The 12,659-nt window shown below is 42.2% G+C and overlaps 1 protein-coding gene across 1 annotated transcript in view; it reads left to right on the top strand.

The window, feature by feature from the left end:
• Positions 1 to 2,025: 2,025 nt before the first annotated feature.
• sema3b (sema domain, immunoglobulin domain (Ig), short basic domain, secreted, (semaphorin) 3B) overlaps positions 2,026 to 12,659 on the top strand; it is a 73,083-nt gene continuing 62,449 nt past the window's right edge. The window contains exon 1 of the mRNA XM_083919376.1: positions 2,026 to 2,147. The gene's annotated coding sequence lies outside the window, so the exon portion shown is untranslated. The remainder of the gene's footprint in view (positions 2,148 to 12,659) is intronic.

Here is a 12,659-nt window from a genome sequence, read left to right as displayed (position 1 = left end):
CTGACGTTAACCATTTGCAAATATTTTAGGGAGTGAGAATAACAAAACCCTGTCAGCATTGGACAAAAAACAACTTTTCATTAAGCATATTCTTGTGTTGCAGAGTCGTCCAATATTAACATTCTTGGCTGGCGATGAGGTTTGCCATTTGTGGATGGATCACAGCATCAGAAGTCGCCAGAAGAACAGCGACCATGGCACAGAGGTAGATGGTATATTTGTATTTTTTTGTGTTGTTTAACAGCACTTTTTAAAAGCTTTTTGCAAAGTGTTCGCCCCCAAGTGTAGTTATTTTATCGCCTCTTTCTAGAGAAAACTTTTGAATTGGGAGATATTTATGCCTGAAGTTAAGAAATAGGCTGTACCATCAAACCTACCCAGAAGGTGCAGGATTCAGGGAAGCAACTATTAATGTTCAAAGCTCATTTATTTTCCTTTTCATTGAGGCAAGGGAGAAACCTGTTACACCAGTGTCTGAAAATCTATTTTTTGTTAGTTGCAAGGCAGCTGTTAAAAGGTCAAGGAGATCTAGCCAATTCTAAATTCCGGGGCGTCAGATACAGACACTTTATCATGCACCCTTGGCGTCTGATACCGCTGCAAAAGGCACCCTTAAGCGTCTGTATGAAATGCACCAGGCTTTCAACTGTAAACCCATTCGTGGCGATATTAGATGCTCAGTGCAAGTGCTCCAAGAGTAAGAGCAACAAAGTCAGCATAGGGAGAAAGTCGGGGTCAGACAAACACAGGATTTACACCAAGGAGATTGGTTTGTGTCCTGTTCATGTTCCTCGCATCACTGTAGTTACGTTACAATCATACTTATTTTATAACCACCCATGACCTTTTTGTAACTCTAACAAGTGGTTTTGTTCCCCAAACCGAACCAAGTAGTTAGGTGTGTTTAAAACAGCAACTGTAGCGGAGCATCGCAGGGCTACCCAGTGTGTTGACAAGTGATGCCAAGAACTCCTGATAAATCATCCGTATGTGACGAATTGGGATGAGAGCAATTTGGGATATCAGGACGGACTCAGGGAAAGGAAAAGAAGTTTCTCTGAACACTTTCTGTGTTAAACAATAAACTCATGGATGAGTTGACATTTTAAAGAATGTTTGAACTTTGTGATGGAGCTTCAAACTGAAATTAAATCCAAGCGTTCAGTGCTCCTTTATCCCAGTCTCACCCTGATCTTTATCACTGCTAAAGCAGCCAAGATTTGCTGGATCACTAAAAAAACACATGGACCCAGGTGCGTAACACAAATTTCTGGACCCAAAGGCATTCTCTATGGGCCCCTCCCCACATCCACAGCTTTTCATTCTACAACTAGTATCTTTGTGGACCCTCCTCACATACTCAGTCCCTGGCCCCCCAAGTCTGAACCCCCTGCTTGGACCAGCCCAGTTTAGCCTTTAGTGACAAAGCATGTTGAATCATAATAGGAAAGAGACACTGCGGCTGGGTGACACAGCGAAGGAGTGACTCTACCTCTGGACTGTGGCAGAGGGAGTGGCATTGAAAGAAAAGAGGAGGGTGTGTGAGTGTGTGTGTATGACAGAGAGAGCTTTGCCTTCACGCCTTGCCGAGCAGTGAACAAGTATCTGTCAAGGACAACAAGCTTAAAGAGAACAAGTTAAAGTTAGGCAAAAAGACAGAGATGCAGGGAGAAAGACAAAGGGAGAGAAAGAAGAGCTAAAGAAAGAGTTGGCTGAAAGCAGCCTCTGTCTTCCGTCCCACCCCCTGACTGTCTTCCCCTCCTCTCTGCCCGGCCGGGAGCGAGAGAGAAAAAAAAGGAGTGCAGAGAGAGAGAGAGAGAGAGAGAGAGAGAGAGAGAGGGAGCTCAGCCACGTTCGCTCTTTAGCGCAGGACTCAGGAATTCCAGGACCTTTGGAGTTGTGCACACACACACACACACACACACATGCTGCGCTCGTGGTGATACAAATCTTAACAGGACTCAAAGAGGGAGTATTAGAAAGAGGGAGAGAGAGAGACAGAGAACATAGAATACAAGACAGAGACTAGCCCTTTCCAGCTCTTTCCTATGGACTATTAGACCATGATGGCACCTGCCAAGGGGGAAAGTGACTAGGAGAAGCTGAGGACTGACCCGGGACGCAGACAGAGGAAGCTGCTGATGAAGGTGAGATTTTTATTTTATGACAATAGCTCCAATGTCCGTCTTTGTGTTTTTTTCTGCAAAGATCTATGTCCATATTAGTCCAGATAACAATAACAGCTTTTAATTTAATTATTAACCAATGTAGGAAGTAGTTTGTGTGTTGGGGTTCGTATGAGTGTCAAGTGTCTATGTTTTCTGTTTTTTTTTATATATATATATTTAATGGTTCTGAACAACTGAGCCAAAATAGTGGGGTGATTTACATTTCTCAAAGTAACACTGAAGCTGGGGAATACCCCATGTAGGTGTTTATGTTTATGTATGTATGTCAACTCTGCTTTATTTGTGGTTTCATATCTGTGTTGATCATTAGGGTAATTTCTTTGAGTAACATAAAAACATGGCCTGACAGAAAGATTGTGGACTTGTTTAAAGAGAAAGCACACAATTTTGTGGGTTTATTACCTTTGATTGGATTTGATCAGTGCATGTGGGGAATGTGTGTCTTGGATGTTTTATTTCCTGATGGTCCTCTAGTGGAAGTGGGGGGATTTAGAGGGAATTATTATTGCTTTTGCAGAAAATGTGTCTCTTACAGTTGGCATTGGTTAGTCACAGTGAAGTTATGTTTTCAGCTTGAGAACAAAATAAGGTCTACTTACATGTTATGAAGTGTGACCGGTTTATTCTTTTAAAAGCATTCGTGCAAGTCTCAGAAGCACAATGAAGCATTCTATGAATTTTAACAGACCATAAATCAGTGGCGAATCAAGAAATCAGTGGACATACAGAAGATTAGAAGTCTTTGGTTCTTTTACACCTGCGGTTATTGTGTGCCTCATCCCTCCACTCCTCCTCCTACCCTCCATGCTGCCACACTCTGCCACTTTTGTTCTCTAATCTCATTTACTTCTGCCTTTCTGCAGGTTTTTGCTAAAATCCCACAACTAATGACAGAGGCTTATCCCATGCCACTCTGCCTTGCTCTCATCCTTTGCCCCACCCCCCTCTCTTTTCTCTTCTTCATCCTCTTTATGACAAATCATCTGTCTTTTATAAAGCTTTAAATATCTGTTTCTTTTATGCTATTTGTAGTATCAGCCTCTTCTTTTTTTAGCTATCGGCAGCATGTTTTGTGCACGAGTGGGTCTATACATGTTTTTAAACTCACAGGTGTGCATTTTGTCTGTCATCTCACCTATTCAGTCTTGTAATCCCATGACTCACTGGTCTTTGTAACCCCTCCACCTCAAACCCACCTTAACATGCAGAGTAACCCCTCCATTACCATACCATGGTCCATACATGTATGGTATCCATACATTAACCCTTAATTTACCTTTGCTGTGAGGTGTGCTCTGGGTGCAGTAGATGGTCTAACAAGGTGTTACATGATAGGTCATGCAAATGTCTTGTTCTTTCATATTCAACGCTACTGAAATTGAGTTTAGTTGCAGCTTACTTAGAGTACATGTCTTGATGGTTTTTAACAGTTATTTATTTATTTTTTGTTTTACATCTTATGGCTTATTATAATAAAGATTATTGTTTTATATTAGAAATACAACTTTTTTAACACATCACAGTCTGTTTACAAGTCAAAAAAGTTGCATAAAGCCTGTTGTGGCTCCAGAGGTAGCAAAAAATCTTTGTGTGGAGTTTGGGAGGAGTGAGTTCACCAGACCTCTGTGCTCCTCATCTGTGCTTGGTGCTAGCGCTTGAGGCCACATTAGCTGCTAGTAGCATACTTAACCCCAATCTGTTACCGAAGTGGGGAAGGTGAGGTTATTTGTGGCAGGTTTTGACAAGGAAGGAGAATGTGTGGAATAAAAAAGACAATATATTCTCCTGCTTTGATTTAGATCCTTTTTAAAAAGCTGTCCATTGTTGTCTATGCTAAACCAGTGGAGTACTCTTGTAAGACTATTTGTGACATTATGTTTTGATGGCTGCTTTTGATGTAGGATAAAAAAAGAAAAGTGTGCACACATCCAATAAAATCCTCAGAAAGTGCTGGACATACAAGGAGCCACTTAAAACAAAGTAAGAGCCTCACTCTGTCAGGCCAGGGTCATCCCTATGTTCCCCGGTCGCATAAGCCTTTGCCTTCATGGATCTAATTCAGCATTTTGTCAGGGCTAGAGGTTAGGGTTAGGGTGAGGGTCAGGGTTAGGGCTTAGCTTACTGGGGAATTTGGCACTGATTGTGGAGAAAATAACAGACCGGGAGCATAGGACTCTTTCGCTGACAAGCGGGAACATCAGATTGGTATATAAAGCGGGGAATATAGGATCCAGGGAATATAGGTAGGTCCTGTCAGGCCTGATGGCAGATTGTACTTTGCGGTTAAGAATGAGGCTAAATACGTTTTTAAAGTGAAAAGAAGCCATCTGGAATGACAACCAATTACAAATGTAATCAAAACAAATGGCAATGGTATCACAATTTTGAGTTCAGCCAAACCAACTAGCTTTCATAAATAGCTGCTGCCTCTGGGCATGAAATGTAAGTAATATAACCTTTTTCGGTTATTAGCCGGAGTGCTGGGTCACCTCTTTATCGTACTTAGCCAGAAAACGAGCACTTTATCACATTATTTCTCCCTTGGGAGAAGTTCTTCCTCAGACAGTCGTTGGCACTTGGAGCACAAAGGGTTCCAGTGACATCATCGGCCTTGTGAGAGGTTAAATACCTGGATCTCCACACCAGTTAGTTGGACCAGTCCCAGCCTGGTCAGATGCGTACATGAACTGATGAAGCCTCTTGGATGAGAGGTGAAACGTCTTCCTAGACAAATAACCAAGTCCAGTTGCTTTTGACTGAAATTGCTTTGGGGATAACGATGACCTGGACAAATGAGAACATTCACAGGCTCCTCAGATAATAGTTTTAATACTTTAAAAATGAATCTGTGGGTGTCTTTGCGCTACACTTTGGAAGCAGACAATGTGGCCTGTGTAAGCTGTAATGCTGCGTGTGTAATGGGCACCAAATGAATAGAATGAAATTCATTAATATGGGCCAGTACTCTGTCATCCATCTGGTGTGTTTTTGAGTTTCTGGAGATTTCACTCTGCATTGTCTGTTCAAACATGGTGACTATTGCTGCTCGTGCTAACTACAAAGCTCTTCTGCTGTATATTGCAAACACACCTGCTGCTGATGCAAACTTAAAACACATCATCACTTCATGTGTGTCAGAGGATTCTTCCCAGGACAGACAGACTGGCAGACAGACAGACAGACAGACAGACAGAGTATTTAGTTCAGCATAGGGATAATAGCTTTCACCACCTGGTCACAGGTTGCATTTGCTGTTCAAGTGTGCTCAATCATTTGACATGAGAGAGCTGCAAAGTGGACATTTATTTAACCTAACAGCTCCTGTGGGTTCAAGGTAAGTCTGCTGATTGCTTGGTGATGAATTGACCACCAAGGTAACTTCATGGTTAAAGTGGCTATACACTGATCCACTGCCACACCTTCAAACCCATTAACCCCCTTCTCAACCCTTCCTCAGCGGAAAAACCCATTAACCTTCCTCTTAACCTTTTCTACAGACTAATATCTACCAGGTCAGCAGTAAGTAAGTAACAAATGATGAGATTTATGATCGTATATGGTACCTAATATGTACATGTACATACTGTATAGGCCACAGGGTAAATGTATCGGTACTGCAGGTCCATTAGCTGGTTGGTTCCCCATTTGTCTTTTTGCTCTATATGATGTCTGGGGTGAAGAAGATAAGCCACAGAGAACTGATGCGGCTAGGTAGGTAGGTAGAGAGAGAGAGAGAGAGAGAGAGGGAGGGAGAGGGCAGCAATGTCAGTTTTCCTTTGTTTGAAATATTTAATGAGAGTCTCCTCTCTCTTGAAATATTGACTTTTTCCCATATAGCCAGAGGGGACAGACGGTAGCAGAGGTTGTTCCCTCATTCAAATAAAAAGCAAAAGGCTGTTAACATCAAACTTTCATCGGTTTCTTTTATTTATTTATTTTTTGTTTTCCTTTTCAATCCTTCTGATTAAAAAGAAACATGATACTTGCCCTTGATTTGGAAGTCGTGGCTAATGATGGGTAAAATGTGGTGTGTGTGTTTGTGTGTGAGAGAGAGAGAGATACAGAGGTCTTGGAACTACGGTATATATTTAATGTGTGTGTGTGTGTGTGTGTGTGTGACAATATATGAGACCGTGTATAATGTCTGTGTCTCCATACATGTGTGTTTATAAAGTATGTGTGTGCAGCTTTGGGTTTATGTATATATTGTACTGTTTCTGTACTACATTTGTTAAAAATGTGTAGTTTTCACATTCATATCATGAGAACAAGAGTAAGGGTAAATGTAGTCTGAAAATAGATTTTCACACACATCTAAAGGTAAAAATTTTATGCAGGAATAATAAAATGTTTAAGCTAGTACAAAACAAAGCAGAATTCCACATATTCATTTTTCTATTTTGTGCCATTAAACCTTAAATAGAATATTTGTGCTGCTAAAAGTGATTCTTACATTCACAAATGTGTGAATGAATATGCATGATAACCTGTAGGCAAGAATCTTCCCTATGCAGAAGATATATGATAGGGTGGAGGATAACAGATGTCTTGTTTAAAAGGTGTTATAGGATATGTGCAGATAACCTCAACACAAGGATGGATGGATAGCAAATGAGTTGAACCGAAGGTCAGCAAACATAGTTTTCCTAATTCATCACTGTTCAAAGGTAATTAAAGGACGTTAGATACTCTAGCATAGATAAAAGTGTAGATACAATCTTACGGTTCAAGCTCAACCTTTTAAGGTGAATATGGCTTAAACACAATAGAGAACAAGTGAGCTACACAATGACAGATTTCTTAGAAAGAACAATGAAGCCAAAATTGGACATGCGTAAGGACGTGAAAGAATGCAAAAGGTAGAACTTTTGACACATTTTAGATAATAGCAGACTCAAATAGCAGGAGAATGGGCAAACTAGAGAAGTGAAAAGAAATAGTATCACTTTTCCAATAGAAAAAAACACAAAAACCCATCGTCCTCACTTGCAATGCGTGCGATCAACGATACGACAGCAGTACAAGGCATTTATATTGAACCTAGATGCTAATGTTAAGGAGCATTCCTAGGTATCATCATTATAAGCCCAAAGATTATTGATTCAAATATGATTTTGGTTAAAACATCTTTGGTACTTAACTCAACTTGCATTTTGGAGAAGTATGTTACGCCTCAAGCAATACCTACTGTAGTTAGCACAATGTGAAATTAACACAACTGGGTTTTAAATAAGGAAACATCTGATCCAAGAATAAGTAGGCTAAACAAGATGAAATATTTGACCAAACAAAGAAACATAAAACATTCCTCACAGTATCAGATCACTTAAGGCTACACAGCAGTGAAAAGCATTGTGATGATGTCGGACTAGCTGTGTAGACAGAGTGAGTTTAGCATAATTGATTGATCAGTAGCAAGATATCAACAGCTTAAACCAGAGACCCAAAACATGGCAATGGGGTTAGTAAAGATTACATATCAGCAGAGATGGCATAGATGCAGGATGCTAATGGTTATGTGGCTCCATGTGATCAGATAAAAAAAAACTTGCTGATGGCCCCAAGTAAAGATTAGGTTGAAGAAAGGGCGGTCGATCTCAGTTCACTATCAGTGGGTCGTTTACAGTGAATGGATGGATGTGTAATATAAGACCACTGGGTTAACTGGTTTGTGATCAGACTGTAGTTCCCTGGGCTGGTGTGAAGGCAAGTGATGATATCATTCCTCTTTCAATTTATGTACCCTTGTTCAAAAACTGGGGCAACTGCCGCCTCACAGCGAGAGGGTTCCTGGTTCTGGTTCTATCTCTGTTTGTCTCTATGTGCCCTGCGATAGTCTATCAGCTGGGATCGCCCCCCCCCCCCCCCCCCCCCCCACACACACACACACATCACATCAATGCCCTCTTTTGGTAAGAGAGAAGGAAGCGGAGCCAAAGTCTGACAAGATGGCGACTCCCATAGGCAAGTACGATTGGATCAAGTTAAGAGAACGGACATTGACATAGAGGCTACGTCCATTTTTTATACAGTCAATGGTTGTACATGCTACACATTTCCCACTTTCTTTGTTGTACAAAAATGTATTGCTTATCCGTTTATTCAGTCTGAGCCTGTTGGGCTTTTCTTCAAGCAGGTAACTTTCATATGTTCATAGGCTGCAGAAGGACAATGAGAGGTGCACATCCAAAGTTTGGAAACAAGAAATACAAATAAAGCATAAATCAAGTTGCTTCTTACTTGAAAATAGAATTTTTCATTAAAAAGCAGGAGAAGATTGGAGACAAGGTTCCTTAATAAATCTGTCTATCTGTCCAATTCCAGACCAGATCCAGAAAGGAACTGGACAGTAACTCCCATTGGCAAACACGCACTTGATTTACATTTTTGTGGTGCTGCACTTTTCAGTGTCTTTATTATCAATAAGGTTATTGCCTAGGGGGTTTTATAGTATCCTGTATATAACTCAACTAAGATAACTACACTAACTAAACATGTGTCAAACTAATGGATGCTGAACATCAGTCACTGGCACTTCTTGTCTATAATTTACGAGTATTATGTGTTACCAGCATTCAAAACACCACATCATCAATCTGACACAAAAAGAACATTAAATAGTTTGTACTACCAGGTAAATGCACAGTATGGGGATTCTATTGCACACAAGGTGGCTAAAAGCTGCTCTACTCCTCTCTAAAGATTTCACCAACACTGTCTTTGTGCTCCCCCTCTTACCTGTCCTTTCCTTCGATCTTACCCTACACTCCTCCTTCTTACACACGCACGGGCACACACGCACACACACGCACACGCACGCTCACACGCTCTGTCCTGTCCTTCCTAATTTTCTTCTTTCTTCCTCGAATGCCCAGGTCTGCCCGGCACTGTTGCAGAACAACCTCTCTCTTGCCAGACTGACCTGTAATTGCACTCTCGATTTGTGTGTATACAAGCGTGTGCGTGTGTGTGTATGTGTGTTTGGTGTGTGTGTGTGTGTGTGTGTGTGAGTGAGAGTGTGTGAGTTTGGACTCCGGGCCTTCCTGTCCTATCACCTTGGGCGGTCATGCAGTATTGAAGGTGAGGTGGAATTAGGAAAATAACGAGATCCTCACCATCCCTGTCACACCAACACACACACGGACAGTCATTATCACACACACACACACACACACACACACACACACACACACACACACACACACACACACACACACACACACACACACACACACACACACACACACACACACACACACGCACTATGTCCCAGAGGAGTGCTCGAGGGGCTTATGCAGGGGGATTTTGCTGTTCTGCAGTGTGCCTGTCAGATAAGGAAGGAGTCGCGGGTCTGCCTGGTGACATGCTACTGAGCGTGTGCAATTCAGCCTCCTCTCTTTCCCCTTTCCTCTTTAACCTGTCACTCAAGTCACCTGCCACCTTCTGCTGCCACTCCTGATGATACCACACACTGGGTCTGGTATCTCATTTGGAAAACTTATAAACACGCACACACGCACACACACACACACACACACACACACACACACACACACACACACACACACACACACACACACACACACACACACACACACACACACACACACACACACACACACACACACACACACACACTCACACACACTGTTTTCTCATATTTACTTTCTTCTTCTTCTCCACTTCCCTTCCTTAACAACCCCCAACTCTGCATTTGCCCTCCCTTTCCTCACATCCTCCCTCCTTTCCCTCCCTCTCCATCATGTACCTCGCTTCCTCCCCCTTTATTTTCTTCCCTCTTTGCCCTCCCTTTCCTCCTGATCTTCATCTCTTCTCACCACCTGTAATCCTGCTTACCGCTGTTCTGCAGCTGCTCAGGATCACAGATGGAAGAGAAAGAGATTTAACATTGTGAGTGAGCAATTATTGCAAGAGTCTGTTTTTCAGCACTCTTGCTGTGTCTTCGAAAATTTTTCATCATTAAAAGTCTTAGTTTGCTGAAATTTCTTTGGCAGAGGCTAAAGCGTGTATTGCCAGTAGTGATGTGGTGCAGTAATGATTGCTCTGGTCCACGGATGAGCTGCTTGGTGAGATAATGGCATTTTGCCAGCTCTACCAGCCTCATACCATCCTTACTCCATCCACTCTTGTTAAAGTCAACTGTACAGCTGCTGTCAGCTGCACCTACAGCAACAGACCTTCAGTCCGTTGTTTTTCATCCTTTCTTTCTTGTATCATCCAGTAAGTACTCTCACACTTTTCATGAACAGATTGGGATGTTTGAATGAGGATTTGTATTTTAACATATACATATATATATGCATATGAGGGGTACAATAACTTGCCCAAGGACAGATGTGGACAGGAGGGGCTGGGGATTGAACTGCCAACCCTGTGATTAGGGAACAACCTTCTTTACTTGCTGAGCCACAGACTCGATCTCACACTACGCCCAGCAAGCCCTCATTTTGCGGAGTGTTCAATGCTGTCTCCCTCCACATCCATCCACTCTCCCGAGAAAACACTCTTGCCTACGCCCTAGGCCTCTCCTGTCTCAACCAGTCACCCCCAACTGCCACCACCACCCTCTTTCCAGACACCATCCCCCAGCCCTATCCTCTTGGCAGCTCCTCCAGGCAGGCTAATTGACTCAGTCCCAGGAGGGGGGGATCATACCACATTTCTAATTTGGCTTCCCCTCCTCCAGATAAAAGCTACATCCCTCCATCCTTCAACCCCCCCCCACTTCAACCCCTCTGTGTATATTCCATCTATCCCACTTTTTGTTGTTTTTTTCTTTACTGTTCAGATTGAGCAATTTACATTTTCCAAAAACATTTTTTTGTCTGTTTTATCATTCATTATTTGTTTTTATGCATCTTTCATACATTTTTAGATGACTGTCTTCATGATTGTCAGCCCCAAATACAGACATAATAGACAACTGAATACATGAAAGGACAGATACACACACAGTCACAGAGCACCGCACCTCGCCTTTGCTCACCATGGGGTTCACCTTCAGAGAGCCTCCATCTCCACAAACTGCACCTGGGGACAACGATGGGCGTGCCTCAGTGTGTGTGTGTGTGTGTGTGTGTGTGTGTGTGTGTGTGTGTGTGTGTGTGTGTGTGTGTGTGTGTGAGTGTGTGTGTGTGTGTGTGTGTGAGTGTGTGTGTGTGTGTGTGTGTGTGTGTGTATGTGTGTGTGTGCGTATTTCTATAAACCAAGCCCCATCCTACTAACAAGCAGACAGATGGAGAACAAAGACATCTTGTTATTGATTGTATCACACTTCAGATTTAAGAAATAATCCAGAAAGTCTCCAATGTGCTCATATGGGGAATTGAGATTCTGCACTTCTGTTAACCTAACAACATAAAAAATATGCTTTTTGTGAACCTATAAAAGTGTATAGCGTTTATACCGCGCTGCCATTTATGCTTCACATCTGTATAGGTCCTCTATGTCTGTGAATGCATTACAGATTTAATGCATATGACTTGAATGGTATTTGTGTGTGTGAGTGTGTTTGAGTGTCACACTGGAAGACTGCAGTAATGCATACACATTTAAGGTGATGTGTGTTAATATCTTTAAAAAACAGAGGTGGAGTAAACCTCATGAACATTGACCCAAGAAGGCGTTTCATGATACAGTGGCTGAAATTAAACAACACACACGCATGCATGCATGAACGCATGCACGCACACACACACACACACACACACACACACACACACACACACACACACACACACACACACACACACACACACACACACACACACACACACACACACACACACACACATACACACATACACACACCCACCAAGTATACACACAGCAACACAGCAAGATCCGGGCATCCTGACAGATTCTGTGCAGGAAGCATGTTTGGTATGTAGCAGTAGCTGCGGCCATTAGTAAAAATGGCATTTTCAGATGGAGAGACAAGATATTCTAGCTGGAGGCTCGGGGTCGGCTGGTCTTGTGGAAAAGACATTTGACACATAGAGAGTTGTAACCTACCGTACAGTAAGTGGAAAGATGTCAGGTCTGTTCTTCATATTTGTAGATGAGTGGAAAACACATCCCGATTTTCAAATAACAAGTGAGACTTGGTTGGACTGATAGTTCCCTCAAACAGATGCACATGGGAGGAATTCTTTCGCGTTAAATTTTTCACAGATGTACAGTTTCATAACAGAAACGTAGTGGGCCAAAGGTGCTTTTACGTTTTGATCCACCGTAATGGCATAAAGTATTTAAAGAACAGCCACACCATATTGAGATAAAAAACTCACAAATACCTGTGAAAAATGATTGTATTTTAGAAGATTTTAATTGTATCAGACCATTGAGGTGGTTTAGAATCTGATTAGGATACCTCATGGATCAAGGGGCAGATCCAGAAGATTTTATGTCCCATCTGGCCTAGTGATCTCCCAGGAGGAGCTGGAAGCA

This window comes from Echiichthys vipera (assembly GCF_963691815.1).
Source record: "Echiichthys vipera genome assembly, chromosome: 9".
Taxonomy (NCBI): Eukaryota; Metazoa; Chordata; class Actinopteri; order Perciformes; family Trachinidae; genus Echiichthys; species Echiichthys vipera.
This window is presented reverse-complemented; position numbering and strand designations above follow the sequence as displayed.